Source organism: Lutra lutra, chromosome 2 (genome assembly GCF_902655055.1).
Source record: "Lutra lutra chromosome 2, mLutLut1.2, whole genome shotgun sequence".
Lineage (NCBI taxonomy): Eukaryota > Metazoa > Chordata > Mammalia > Carnivora > Mustelidae > Lutra > Lutra lutra.
The window spans coordinates 73761732-73778058 of NC_062279.1; the positions used below are offsets into that span (position 1 = coordinate 73761732).

General features: G+C 36.5%; 1 pseudogene; it reads right to left on the bottom strand.

Annotated features, from left to right (window-relative positions):
• LOC125094081 (uncharacterized) overlaps positions 1–10962 on the bottom strand; it is a 90175-nt pseudogene extending 79213 nt beyond the window's left edge.
• Between the last annotated feature and the right edge of the window lie 5365 nt (positions 10963–16327).

The window sequence follows — 16327 nt, forward strand, 5'->3', positions numbered from 1 at the left end:
TATGCCAATTATATATTAGCTGTATTGATTTTTAATTAAAATTCCATAAGAAGCATTGTTTCTATCAATAAGCATCTTTAGAAATAATTTTAACTGAATAATCATAATTTTAATATTTGTCCTTTATTATTAACTATTTGGGTTATCTGAGAATGCTTTGAAACTACAGATCACTTACAAGTATATACATAGAAATTAACATGATTACCATTGTAATAGCCCCATGAAGACTATAGTATAACCTGAGTATTATCCTTTGCTCTGAAAAGATGGCCATGTTATACATTAATATATGAATAAATTAACTTACTACTAGAGAAAATAATTTATTTGAAAATAAATGCTTTGACACCTAGATAAGTCAGCGAAGTTTCCTATAGACTAACAGAATGACCATAGAATAACTGCCCATTTTTTCCTTCATCAGGGTTGTTTCCTAAAGAATTTTTCTAAGTGAATTGTCCTGTCTAATTTTATCAGTCTAATAAGAATCCATGCTTCAACTTTCTCACTGCTTTAGGCAGAAATTCCTGTGAACATGTCAAATGCATGAGTGAATGGACAAATTGGCATAGTGGGAGAGCACATACACAAAAGTGAGATGATGGCTGACCGATTTCCCTAATTACTGGAGTTTTAATGAGACGATAAAGCCCTTACTAAGGATTTCCTAAGTTTTATTAGAAGTCAATACTCTTTCTCCATTTGCAAAACAAGGGCAGCTCAAACCGACTCACAAAAGGGCAGTGTCATATTCAGTTTACAGCTGAAGGTCATAGTTAGTGCCAAACGAAGCACTAATGCACAGAACTGCTGAACACGCAAACACAGCAAAACAAAATTCAAAACGGGGAAGTGATCTCACAGGGTAAGCGTGACCAAACAGCGAGGTCCAAATCACTGGATCGCACCTCTCCTTTAAATTCATAGCCCTGAGTCTTCACTCCTCTGAGCCTCTGATCTGAATCCTGTTAATTCTCCTCTAATTCTGCCACAGCACATCTCTCCAACCAGTAAAGATCTGAAGAATGTGCTCCTTCTTACCTAAAGGACTTGGGTTTCACTCTAATTAATCCGGCTGGCAGCCTTTGTTCGTTATGCCCACCTTACCGTTATTAGTTACTTACTATCATTACGTACTGGTATTAGTCACTTAAATATCTACGTATTATCTCTAAACCCTAATTCTTAAGATTTCTCCTTTTTTTTTAAGATTTTTTAAAATTTTATTTGACAGACAGAGATCACAAGTAGGCAGAGAGGCAGGAGCGAGGGGGGTTGGCGGGGGGTGGGGGTGTAAAGCAGGCTCCCTGCTGAGCAGATAGCCGATGTGGGGCTCAATCCCAGGACCCCGAGATCAGGACCTGAGCTGAAGGCAGAGGGCTAATCCACTGAGCACACAGGCCCCCTTACCATTTCTCCTTACAGGTTGCTCTTACCTAGCTTCACAGTCAGGAACACTTTTCTATTTTTTTTTTTTTTCCAAATCAATGAAATAAGAAGAGAAAAATCATGAAGTCAGCCATTTATCTCCTTTATTTCCCATCTTTCAGAATAACTCTTTACTTGAAACAGAGGTGGCTTAATGGCTCTTACTATTAGTTTAGTACTCATACAGCAGAGGATTGAAGTTCAGTTCCCTGCCCCATAGACAAAATGTAGACAAATATGTCTGCTCAAGAAAATTGTCTATCCTCTGACCAGTGCGATTTATTTTCATGATCCTTAGTTTTCGAGTTAATCTAAAATGCAGGATTATTTGACATGAAAGTATATTAAGTGATGTGCATAGCCATTATCCCCAAGAGAAGGTGGCACTCTAACTTCTTAATGAACCCTAAGACTGGTTATTGAATTTATCAATTGCATAAATTATTTTTAAACTTTTAAAAGGACTTTTTATACATTATAAAAAGTTTACTTCAAAATTTGCCAATACTATGGCATTTACTGAATGTCATTTTTAAAAGGTGTGAAATGCATATTTAACTTCCCAAAACTAAATTACCAAAATCTATTTGATATGCACAAAATACTGGCTTTGGGGTAGGCTCATTTACTGAGTGTTCTTCCTCTTAGAAAAATCCTTTGGGGATGGCCTTGGTGATCATGTTTGTTCAGGCAACACTAATTGGCTCCTGCAGCCCTAGGAGATTATGCCAGGGATAGACATCTGACTTAGATTCTCTTTCATAGGAATTTGGAATTGAGAAAATAGTTTCCTCAGTTTGTAGATGGAACTGAATATTTAAACTTGGGTGGTATGGGATAGCCATATTTGTAGAGAAAACCATGCTACACAGAGAGTGAGTTTTGAAGACGTACACAGAAGGAAAAAGAGACACAAGGCCATTAGATCATCGTTAGAGAGGCTGAGAGGATAGTTGCCTTCATTTTTGGTGGTTTTCTAATTCTTGATTCCAAAGCCTTCATGGTATAATTAACTCCTGGATATTTATATTTCCTCTTTATTTTTAAGCTCACATAAAAGAGATTGGTTTATTTTTCTTTAGAACTGAAAGGACAGTGAAGTTTATAACTGTAGAGATAATGGTATTTTTCATTTTATACATCATATTTTTCAGTTCAAAAATCTCATTTCCTTCTTTTCTATGAGTTCCACTTTTCTGTTGAGATTTCTTTTTTGTTCCCTGATTACATCCATCCTTGTCTTCAATTCCTTGAATATGTTTATAAGAGATATCCTCTTTTACTTTATTTACTTTACTTTATTTTTAAAAATTTTATTTATTTGTTTGTCAGAGAGACAGCACAAGCAGGAGGAGTGGCAGGTAGAGGGAGAAGCAGGCTCCCCACTGAGCAAGAAGCCCAATGTGAGGCTCGATCCCAGGACCCTGAATCATGACCTGAGCTGAAGGTAGATGCTTAACTGACTGAGCCACCCAGACATCCCTATAAGAGCTATTTTAAAGTCCTTGTCTGCTAAGTACATTGTTTTTGTAATGCTGCATCTATTTTGTTTCTTTTGCTAATTTTCATCTAGCCCTGGGTAACTCACATTTTTTTCTTCCTTACATATACAGTAATTTTTTATTATTTCCTGGACATTATGGGTATACATTGTTGCATATCTGAAATTTGTTGTCTTCTTTGAGTTCTATGGTTTGTTCTGCCAGGGAGCTAATTATTTGTAACTCTGCTGAATCCTTTAAAAGAACTGTTTGTAAATTTTGTTAGGGTAGACTACAGTCATCTTTACGCTAGAGATAGACTGGCTCTATTCCAAAAGGGTGGCCTGACTAAGAACTCTACTGAAATCCTGAGTGTTCACTAAGATCTCACCACTCTTTCTGATTAGTCAGAAATCAGAAATCTCCCAGCCCTTTACAAGCTCCAGAAACTGTTGCCTTCCCAACTCTCCAGCAGTTTTCATTATCAATAATTGTTTGTTTGTTTGTCTGTTTGCCTATTATTGTGGGGTTTTGTCCTGAGCATGTGCAACTTAAGTTTTATGAACGCCTTTTCTTTGTAATGCCCTCCATTCTAGAAATTTTCCTTAGACAATCAGCTCCTTCACTGTCCTGAACTCTAATCTCTGCTACACCAGCTCAGCAAGACTGCTGGGCTTTATTTGGGTTCCCTCTACTTGCACAGTAGATTAGAAAGTATCTCCAACAGGGGTACCCGCGTGGCTCAATGGGTTAAAGCCTCTGCCTTCGGCTCAGGTCGTGATCCCAGGGTCCTGGGATGCCCCGCATCGAGCCCCGCATCGAGCCCCGCATCGAGTCCCGCATCGGGCTCTCTGCTCAGTGGGGAGCCTGCTTCCCTTCCTCTCTCTCTGCCTGCCTCTCTGCCTACTTGTGATCTCTGTCTGTCAAATAAATAAATAAATAAATCTTTAAAAGAAAAAAAGAAAGTATCTCCAACAGAAAGTACCTCCAAAGAGGACCATAATACAGCTCACATTGTATGTTACCCATAGCTGAGTAATAGCACTCTTGCACCTTTTATCCAGAGTCTGAAAAGAATAATTTCATATAATTTGTCTTGTTTTATAATCATTCGTGGTGAGTGCCTAGTCTGGGGCCAATTGCCTATTATGGAGAGCATTTAAATAGACTTATTGCAAAAATGTTCCTTAAAATTAATTTTATCTAGAATGAATCTATGTATTGACTCTATTTTTGCTTACTTGCATAAATGAGAACATTACTGTATTTTTGTTATCTTGTTTAATATTAGGTTTCTTCAGACATTTTTAAATTATGTTAATAAGTTTATTGTGAATCAGATAATTTTATTACTTTGATCTTACTTTTGTTTCCTCTGTGCTTCTCCTATCTAGCCCTAGAGCTGTCTTTTCAGTACCAGATCTTATAAAAGTATTTTGGGTCACATGTTCTATAGTGATATATAAATCTAGACACACAGCATTTGGGTACATTCATACGTTCATGACCAAAGTGATCTTTGTGGGTACCTAGCATTCTCCTATTTGCCAAATCGCAACAGTGTATAAAGTCTTCATCACTGCCCCCATGAATCCTTTAGTAGCCTTTGCAATGCAAGAACAGAATTCAAAGCTACTGTTACATAATTGTAGATCTAAAGCCCAAAAGGTCAGCCCCTTCCATCATTGGTCAATAGTAAGATTTATCTAGCTTTTCGTTAACTCTTTTATAATTTTTCTATTATTGTTATGTACCTGGAAAAAAACATGAAATCCCTGAGCCATCTTGACCAGAATATTATCTCTAATTACCAAGTAGGCTTCTTTCTCTGAAGTTCCTGTAATTTAAACATGAAGCACAATAAGCAGTTCTGATTTTGTATAGTCAAAGCCTTATATAAAAGAATCAGAAAAAATAATAAATCATCAGAGAACATGTCTTCATCAGAAAGTAACACCTTCTATATAAAAGGAATAGAATCATTACATGAACTGTAACTAAAGTTTTAAACCCCAAAACACTACCATTTTTGTTTTTTTTAAAGTTATCTCCTTCCTTTCTATACTCACAATAAACTAACATTGATGAAAAAATGAAGTATTAGTTAGAATTACTATCATATGATTTATGTTTTGACATGGGTAGGCATAAATTTTAAAATCTGTCCAGTGCTATGTATTCTCCAGGTATAAAATGCTGGAGCTGAAATAAATAATCTCTACTGTCTCTTCCACCTCTCCTGTTCTCCATATAAACTTATTGTCCCAACAGGAAATTACCATGATGTCTATGGTAGCCTTTGAGTGTATTACTACTACTAGGAGAACTGTTCAGAAACAGTCACTGCCCAAACTAAAATGCTCAAATCACAACTTACTGATTCCATTTAAAACAATGAGAACCAAGGAGAAAGTGATGGGGTAGGTTGAAACACCTTTAGGACCAGATGTTAGCTAGACTTATTGTAGTGATCATTTTTTATAATATACACAAATATTGAATTGTTATGTTGTACACCTGAGACTAATATAATATTAATATGCCAATCATACTTCAATAAAACACACACACACACATGCACATGCACAAGACGGGGTACAAGTGAAGTAGAAGGACCACACCATCTGAGCTCTTTATTAGACAATGTATATGTACACTCTTCTCTCCCTCTCCTTCTACTCCCCCTTCCCCATTCCCACCTCAGCAGCCAGCAGGGTTATAAATTCCAGAATTGAGGGGCGCCTGGGTGGCTCAGTGGGTTAAGCCACTGCCTTCGGCTCAGGTCATGATCTCAGGGTCCTGGGATCGAGTCCCGCATCGGGCTCTCTGCTCAGCAAGAAGTCTGCTTCCCTCTCTCTCTCTGCCTGCCTCTCTGTCTACTTGTGATCTCTCTCTGTCAAATAAATAAATAAATAAAATCTAAAATAAATAAATAAATTAATTAATTAAATAAAAAAATAAATTCCAGAATTGAGGTTGAATAGCAGAGCTTGGCAGATTAAAGATGTCTGGAATAAACACACTCTTTCTCTCAGAAATAAGTACTTGGCACAATTCTAACTCACCAGACTAGCTGAGCAGCCATAGCTTTGATTTGTTTCAGGAAATGATACCTAGGATTAGAATGGGTGCTACCAATGGATGCCCAAGGTGATATAACCTGCAAGTCATAAATATTCAGTAACTTTATTGGATTCTCCCCACCCCTTTTTTTTGTATCTATGTCCCATACATGTATGCTCTCTTTACAAACTCCTTTGGTTTATTCTATGTCTAGCCTGCCTCAGAAATGACTTCCTTACTTATTAACAATACTGAGTTTCATTTATCTTCTGGAAGTATTTGTTTCTCTTATTCTCTATAGCAGATTTGAATATTTGTAATACAACAAACATAAATTAAAAATGTTTTCCAAAGTTCTAGTGATATCTAGTAATTATTTCGCATTGATTATGCCAGGCACTTTAGTTAAGTATCACATAGTAGAATATCATATAGTAAAGTGTCATATACTCTGAAAGACACTCTTTGTTACCTAACAGTCACTTTCTTCCACAGAGAAAGGACCCATTTGAATATCGGCCAACCATCACCATATGGTGCATATGGTGCTTGGTTCTGCTCCAAGCACAGGGGCAATATCATGACTGGTCACAGCTTATTGAAGCAATCTCATCCACATAGCCAGGAAACGGCATTTGACACAGTCCTGGCCAATAAGATTAAATTGGATCTGCTGTGGGGATTCTGGAAAAGATATTCCTCACTGATAATAAGAGCTTAGTAAAAACAATTCCCTTATCTGGACATTATTTTACCCTTTTTCAACTCTTAGATCTACAGTAGCCTCTTAGGATTGTGGTGACAGTCAGTTTATGTAAATAAGCCAAAAGGATGAGAATGGCAGAGCAGAAAGATGGAGAGAACCAGAAAATTTGATAATTCTGTTAAGCTACTGAATTAATCAACCCTGGAATGACCCAATCTCCAATATTCTTGTTATATAAAATTTTCCTCAATGTTTAAGGTACTTATGGTGGAATTTTCTGTGTACATATTTTTTTAATCCTGACTGATACAAAAAACAGGACTCCATTTAATTCTCCCAAAACCCCTAACATCCTAACATAACAAAAGTTGTAAGTTGTAGATCTGTGATTAACATACAACTTTATCTGATTCCAAAACTCATATTCTTAAATGCCATGTCAAATCGATTTGCTAATAATACATTTAATACAAACAGTTCAAATGTTTTCATCTTCCTTAGTTCCTATAAGTGGATCTTGTCACTATTCTTTTCCCTTACCTACCTTCCATTCCTTCATATTTTTTATTTTTATAGGGTCAAATAGAGTATATGCATAACCAGTTGTCAGTTTTCCTTTATTAATATGTTCATTAATTTTTTTTCATTTTGTCTTAGACAAACCACATCATTGATCTTTAATGACCTCACTAACTAGTAGTTACTAAAACTGGCATCTTCTTATTCAGCTGGAACTTTTTTCTTATGAGAAACATAGCCCAGGGGGAAAAAAAGCCTCCGGAGGAAGGCACTCCCTTAGGAGAAACCTTCTGTGATACTCTCTGTGTTGGCACGGGAATATTTTCTAAGTGACCTTGAGTTTCTTCACTTTTTTTTTTTTTCTTTTTCCCATGTAAAATCAATTGGTGATTCACTATGCGTTTCTTTTGGGCCTTACACAAAATGTCTCCAACTTTAAATGTGGGACTTGTGATTTTCATCCAGAAGATGGCAAATGGTCCTGGAAACCACTTAGCTGAGTCACTTTGATACATCATGTGAACTTGCAGAAGTCCCAGCATATTTCATGGGGCACGGAGCCCTGCTGCCTGGGAAATTTTCATCTCCAAGATTTGAGTAAGACTGTCAGGATGAATTAGGATGAAATGCGACATTCATTATCCCTTCAACTTTCAAGAGGTGAGAAGGAAGATACAGCTTCTCTGTCAAAGGAGATTTGTCTTTTTGTGTAGTGAGATCAGCCAAGGAGTTACAGATAGGCTTGAGAGGACACATTTGAAAAATATTATATGACATAATATTTACAGTGGAAATCCTGAACATCTAAGGAGCCGCAAATAATAGGTAAATAAGAAAATAAGCTCCCTGACGAACAGCACTAAATCTCACAGTGTTCATTTGCTGTTAAGCTACATACATCACTTTTAGAATAGGCCTTCAAGTTCTTACTCAGAAGCCATTACTCCTATTTTAGGCATCATTATAATAAATTGGGTTAACTTATTCTTGGTTACTAACAAATGACACTCACAACATCAGAAGGAATGCATTGTTTCGGGGAAGAGGATGGTTTTAATAACATGCATGTTGAAAGCAAGGGGGAGAAAATGGACAAATGACAGATAGAAGCACCATTTCACAAAAGCATGCTAGCCTATGGCTATTTATTAAGTGCCAACAAGTCAACAAGCTTTGAAATTTTCACTGTTTTATGGCTCAGAATCATAATTAAAATTCATATTTATGACTTGACACTAACAAGAAAAAATAATAATATTTGATACACTTGATTTTGCAGCTTTAGCCATGATGCTTGAATGAGTAGCAGTGACCAAAGTTTTCTTCCACTAAAACCACATAAATAATTTAAATAAGAAAATATTCATCATTCAAAAAGATTAACAAATTATATTCAAGTAAGTATTATTGAACTAAACTAGCTATGGATCTTTGTAAATATTCTTCTGCAGTAAAAAACCTAAGGATAAAAGCAACAAAAATTGTAAGACTATCTGGGTGAAAAAGACCTGATTTATAAAGTATGCGATGGAGCGGGGAGAGATAGCTGAACGTCTCCAAAAGGACAACTTAGGGGATCCCTAGCAGACAGCCTGCCTCCCCCCACAACAATCAGAGCCTTCCATGAACAAAAACAGTCCTGGGGGGACTCTGGAGTCCACTTAGGAAACTTCAGCAACACATTAAAACCAAAAGTCTAAGAATAACCGAAGAAGAGGAGAAGGAAAACAGCTTCATTTTGCCTGCATCATCCCCTGCCCCAAGCCAACGTGGCTCAGAACCAAAGGGGAACTTCCCAGCTAGGAAGAGCTGTCCTCACTTGGAAGAGAAGAGTTGGGTGTGCAACCAGTTTAAGGTCCCACTTAAGCTTCACTCAGCTTCAGACGGGCAAAGCTGAGACATATAGAGGCAAGTAGAAATGACAAGTGGTTTCCAGAAGCAGCCACGCAGCCGAAGTGATCACGGTTCATAGTGACCTGCTCTGCAGACAAACCCTGCAGCCTTTGCCAGTGAAAAAAACCAAAGGGCAGTGCAACCAAGGCAGACACCCTGAAGATTTCCCCAGCTTCTGTCCCACAGGTATTAACAATTGCTGATGTTAGCCATCTCAGTCCCTCCCACTTCCGACCCACCCTTCCCCACTTCCCAACCCTGCTAGAACCCAGGAACTGCCCTGGCAGCCAGCCCAGCCTCCCCAGATTCATGAGTGCAGGATATCTCACTGGATTACTGCAGCTGACCCCCCACTACCATGCATGTACTCAGAACGAGCCCCTCCAGCTGTGCACTTCCAGGCCACTGACCTGACACCTGTCACCACCCTCCACTGCAGTGCACACCTGCAAGGAGACTGCGCAACCACAGGAAAGCCCAGTGACAACACCCAGGGCCCTCACAGATGCCATGGGCCCCGGCCAAACCCTGTCTTCTGTCACTGGCCTCCGCTGCCATGCCCTGTAGCAAAACCGAGAGAACAGAGTAACGCAAACTGACCACCAGGGTTCCAGCAGCTACCAGAATACCCACAGTTGGCCCCAGCCCATGCTTCCTGCCCTGCGCCCCACCGGTACATGTGTGTCTGCAACCAGCCCCCCACCACACAGGTACCTGCAGCTGGCCCCCACAGCCAAGTGTACCCACGCCACTGGCTCTGGTCTTGTCCAGTCCACTGGACCTTAAGGCATTGCAGAAGACCCCAGCAGCCCGTAGACCCAACTATATCATATTCACATTGCCAATAAGTAACAGACATTCCCAAATAAATCAAAATGAATGAGCTAAAACCAACACCTGGAGGAATAATAAGAGTATTGAGTAATAAGAGCACAGAAATCAAGCATATATAAGAAATATGGATTTAGGGATGCCTGGGTGGTTCCGTCGGTTAAGCGTCTGCCTTCAGCTCAGGTCATGATGCCAGGGTCCTGGGTGGAACCCCACATCAGGCTCCCTGCTCTGCAGGGAGTCTGCTTCTCCCTCTGCCTCTGCTGCTTCCCTCTTTGTGCTCTCTCTTACAAATAAATAATAAAGTCTTTTTAAAAAAAGAAATATGGATTTCAATAAAAAACTTAATTGTATAAGTTTCAAGCACAAAAGTCTTATCACATTTATTTATTAAAAATCATATCACATTTCTCAGATAGTATAACATATCACCCATATTGACTGAATATAGCAAATTATCATTCATCTGTTTCCACAACAGAAAGACATTTTCAGTTTTAACAAAGCCTTGGAAAATTTACTAACTTTTCTATAAAAATCATGAATGTGTATTCCAGAGAACTAATGATTAAATGTAAGAAAGAACACACATGTGAAGACACTTCTATATTACAGATATATAATGATTATTGAACTGAAACTCCACAGGGTAAGAAGACTGATATGAGGAGAAATGTTGTTAATAAATATAATTATTAAACTTTTGGGGTAAAAATGAAATCATAAAAGAACATAGCTGCAGGATGTTAGATTCGTATATATGAGAAGCATCAGAGACAAGAAAAGAAAGGCAAATCTAAGTACATGATTTCTTACTTTACTTATTTCCATTTACAGAACCCAGTTACTGGCAAAATTATCCTCAATTTAAAGATTAAATTGGGCTTTTTCCCTGGTTGCATGCAAGAGAAAGATGGCTCCACCAGCAGCACTCTGGGAAGCCATCTGAGGAAATCTGGCCAGGGTTCTCGTTCTTGAAACATCTGTTCAAACTGGCGCGGTCTGATCCAGAAATATGCCCTCCATTCGTGCTGCCATGTTTCCATCAGTGCACAAAGGATTAAGTTGCCTTAAGGGAACTTCCTTGAATGGGTCACCCAAGAGACCTACCTTAACTGTAGATAACCAGCATAACTACCCTAATGCTAACTCACTGTACATAAAATAAAAATACTTCAGGGACGCCTGGGTGGCTCAGTTGGTTAAGCAGCTGCCTTCGGCTCAGGTCGTGATCCCAGCGTCCTGGGATCGAGTCCCACATCGGGCTCCTTGCTTGGTGGGGAGCCTGCTTCTCCCTCTGCCTCTGCCTGCCATTCTGTCTGCCTGTGCTCGCTCGCTCTCCTCTCTCTCTCTGACAAATAAATTTAAAAAAAAATCTAAAAAAAAAAAACTTCAATTATGAGTGTTTTAATGTGAAAAAAATTAAAAATTAAAATTAAATTGGGATATTCATAGAATTCAACATGTTTGACAATTTTTTTTTAAGTATCACAAGTTAATATTAAGTGTTACATTGCAGATCATCATCTTCATTTTTTTAAATAAAAATACTTTGAATACCAAGAGGCTGATCCAAGTTTTCTCTTGTGGAGAAAAAGGAAATTACAGCGAATTTTAAAAATTAACACCAAAAACATTTAAAAAAATACAAAAGAAACCCCATAAAATTCTATTAATTACTTAAAAGACCTCCCAGAACACTTCTCTTATTTTAGATCTGATATTCCTTTTTTAATATCTGATCTTCTTGATCATCTCTTTAGGGATGATTTTTTGTTTTCCTTTATTCAATTTTAACTTATACACTATACAGTGTATGTAAATTAAATGTACAGTTCTATGAGTTTGACACTACCACAATCAAGGTACAGAATAGGTCCATTGCCCCAAGTAATCCCTTCTGTGACCAGCGCCTCATAACCACTGACCCAGTTTTTTTCTTCCCATAATTTTATCTTTTCCAGAAACTGGAATCACAGAGTATGTTGTCTTCGTAGTCTTGCTACTTTCATTCAGCATAATGCATTTGAAGTTCAACCATGTTGTTATATTTAGCAGTAATTTTTTTTCTTTCTTATTGGTCAATAGCATTCCAATGTGTGGAAGTTCTATAAATGTTTATGAATTCCCCCTTTGAAGAATATTTGGGTTATTTCCAATTGGGAAATTTATGAATGAAATACCTATAAAGTTTTTCATGGGAACACAAGTTATTTCTTTTGAGTGTAATAGTGTGGAATAGTTTCTAGGTCGTGTAGTAAGTGTATATATACTGACTTTTATGCGGAACTTCTAAACTATTTTCTGAAATGTCTGTCTCTCATTTTGTGTTTTCACTAGCAATATATGGGAGCTCCCCTTGTATATTCTCACCAGAACTGGTAAGAGTTTTCTGTCGATCTGTTTGTTCTTCTCATCCTAATCTGTATGTAGTGGTATCTTACCATTTTAATCTGCATTTTTCTACTTGCTAATCATTTTATGCATTTATTTGTCAGCTGTGTGTGTTCTTTGGTGAGGTGTCTAATCTGATCTTTTACCCATTTTTAATTGAGTGTTTGTTTTCTTAATATTACTTTTAAGAGTTTTCATATATACTTAATACATCTTTATGAGATGTGTGATTTGAAATATTTTCACCCTGTCTTCGGTTTGTCTTTTCATTTTCTTGAAAGTGACTTTTGCAAAGAAATGTTTAATTTTGATGAAGTTTATCTCATTCATTTTTTAATTGTGCTTTTGTCATCACAAAGACACCAAATAATTAATTCTAAGAACTCTTTAAAAATAATCCAAGATCACAGAGACTTTCTCTGATATTTTCTCCTAGAAATTTAACAATTCTAGGATTCACATTTAAGTCTATGATCTGTTTTGGGTTAATTTTTGTATCGAGTGCAAGGCATGGATCTGTTGGGGGTTTGTTTTTGTGTGTGTTGTGTTTTCCTTTTTTTGTTTTTCTACCTGTGGATGTTTAATTATTTTAGCACTATTTGTTGAAAAGACTCTTTTCTCCATTGAATTGCTTTTGTACCTTTGTTAAAAGCCATTTGACAATATCAGTGTGAGTCTATTTCTGGGTTCTCTCTTCTGGTCTGTCTACCCTAATACCACACACTCTTGATTTCTGTAACTTTTTCGTAAGTCTTAAAATTGGGTGAGTTTTCCTAGCATTTTTCTTCACATTCAAAGCTGTTTGGGCTATTCTAATTCTTCCCGTATAAATTTTGGAATCACTTCATTACTATGTGTAAAAAAAAAAAAAAAATTGTTTCAGATTTTGATTGGGAGTGCATTAGATCTATAGATCACTTAAAGAAATTTGACATGTTAATAATATTGAATCTTCAATCCATGGACATAGATTCTTTCGATTTATTTTCATCTTTTTTGATAATTTCCCGTCAGTCTTTTGTGGTTTTCAGCATACAGATTCTGTATATATTTTGATAGATTTATACCTAAGTATTTTATTTTTTGGCATTGTATTTTTAAAGATTTTTAGTATTATTTTAACTCAATTTTCTATTGTTATTGCTAATATATAGAAATGTAATTTATTTTTGTATATTTACCATGTATCCTGTGACCTTCCTAAGCTCATTTGTTAGTTTAAAGAGCTTTTTTATAGATTTCTAGGGATATGTACTTAATTCTGGGGTGTATAAATAGGGATGGTTTCATTTCTCCCTTTCTAAACTGTATACTACTTATTTATTTTTCTTTTTTTATTGCCTTGCCTAGGACTTTCACTATGATTTTGAACAGTAGTGGTAAAAGGGGATACCCTTGCTTTGTTTCCAATCTTAGTATGTCAATCCTTCCCCATTAAATTTGAAGTTAGCTGTTGTTTATTTTGTCTTGTTTTGTCTTGTTTTGTTTTGTTTGTTTGTTTGTTTGTTTCGTGAATACCTGTATTAGTTTGCTCAGGCGGCCATAACAAAGTACCACAGTCTAGATGATGTAAGCTGGTGGAATGTATGTCTCACAGTTCCGAAGGGTAGAAGTCCAAGATCAGGATGTCAGAAGGTTTGATTTTTTTCTGAGGCCTCCTTCCTTGGCTTGATCATGGCTGCTTTGTCACTGTGTCCTCTCGTGGCTTTTTCTCTGTGTCCAAATTTCCTCTTCTAACAAGGTCCTTCATCAGACTGAGGAATTTCCTTGTTATTCCCAGTTTGCAGAGAGTTTTTTCATTGAAAGGATTCAAATTGTGTCAAATGCTCTTCTGCATGTTTCTGAAAAGATTGTATGATTTCTCTTCTTTAGTTTATTGACATAAATTGTATTGATTGATTTCTTTAGTTCTTAATTAGTCCTGCATTCTCAAGATAAACCTCAGTCATGCTATGCTATCATATTTTATACTATTTGATTTGCTAGCATTTTGCTAAAGCTGTTTGCATCTATGATCATAACAGGTAGTGGTCTTTAGCTTTTTATTTTTTCTTGAAATATCTTTGGCTTTAGAATCAGGGCAATGCTGAGCTCATTAAATGAGTTGATTCTCATATTTCTAGAAGGGCTTGTGTAAGCATGATATTATTTCTTCTTTAAGTGGTAAAATTTGCCACTGAAGCCATCTAGACCCAAAGCTTTCTTTCTTGGAGATGTTCATGAATTCAACTTCTTTGACAGATACAGAACTCTTCAAGTATAGCAATGTTTTTTACTATCATTTTCACAGAAGCAAAAGATAAGTTGGTCTTTCTTCCAGTGTGATTGGGATATTTGTTATTTTGTTCATGTAGCAGAAAATATGAGCCTCACACACTGACAAGTTTACTAGTCATAGGACAGCTATACAGGTTTTTGCCTCACAACCCAGGAAGTCTGAGTTTTACACAGTTTTTAAACATTTCTCATCAAAGAAGAAAATGTGTGGTGTTTTCATGAATGCTACTTTATACTTTATTAAATGTATACTCTACATATTTATAAAAGAATACTTTATCATAGTTTTATTTCTACTATAATATGCCAGGAATGGGCAGCAGTCCCAGTACTGACAGATGAAAGATTACTCCCAAACTTTGCTGTGAAAGAGAGGAGAGAGCAAGGGGGTCACTGATGAGAGGCGAAGACCCTTTGCTCTCCTTTGCTCTTGCTTTTATTGATCCTCAGGATAATCACAAATCCTTATCACTGTTTCTCAAGCACGTGATATGTGACAAGGGGTCTTACTGAAACTAGGAGGATCTGTTTACAGGAAAGATAAGATATGCTCACCCACCTGCGTGGTCTAAGAAACATAGCCTAAGGGAAAATGCATACAACTCTTAGATCACTGGTGTCCCTGTTTGGGCTAAGAAAGCTTCAGGAAGGCAACTCCTCCAGGCATTCCAACAGAAGAGTGGTCACCTGCCTGCCTTGGCATTCCAAAGGCCTACGCCCTTCTCAGAAACATTCTTTCACCCCCAGCAACTTCCGTGTTACCTTTTAGTAAGCCAGATATTGTGGCTGATTTTATACTCTACATAACCCCAACAATTATACACACACACACACACACATATATATAATATACATCTTATTTTCAAGGGTACATCAATATTCATGATATAACCATTTGCTAAGCCACCAAAAAAGTCTAAATATAATTTATGGGTATATTAATTCTTACTTTTAATGCATTGATTACAATATATCAATTTATAAATTAAAGGTAAAATATTTATAAATGTTTAGAACTATTTCCCGATGAAGTAATTGAATTGAAGAAAAAAATCAAAGTATTTAGAAAAAAATGAAAATACTGAATAAATATAGTATATAAATACAGAATAAATAAATAAATAAATGCAGTTAAAACATTTTTACTAAAAATAATTTTTAAATTTACATTCTCTTATTATTTAATAGACAATTCAACCAAATTTATAGAAAACTTGTGGTTTAAAATTTTAAAATATGAACAAAAATGTAATAAATTTGAAAATCAAAATGAGAATGATAAGCTTCTGGTAAATTTTAATCTGAAATCTCCAGAATTAAGTTAGAAACCTTACAAAGAATTATTTCAGTAACAAAGTGAAAAAGTCATCCAAGAACTACTCTCAACCACACTTGTGGAAGGAGGTCAGTTAAACCTGACAAGCCCTTTGGAGAAAGCTTTCAAGCTTTCAAACTGATGATTTCCTTGTAATTCACACTTAAAAGCCCAGGAAAAATTCTGAAATTATTTAATTTATTTCACAAAATGAACGTGGTCTTTCCCACCCAAATCTGTTTAATGTCAAAACACTCTATCTCACTTATGAACATAGGTGTGAAAAATCTATTTTTAAAATGATGGACTACCATACAGAATTTAATTATACCATATAAAATAACCCACTATAACTAAGTGTGGTTATCTCAAAAATTCAAGAATTTCCCAATATGAGGAAGTCATTTTAAGTAGCAT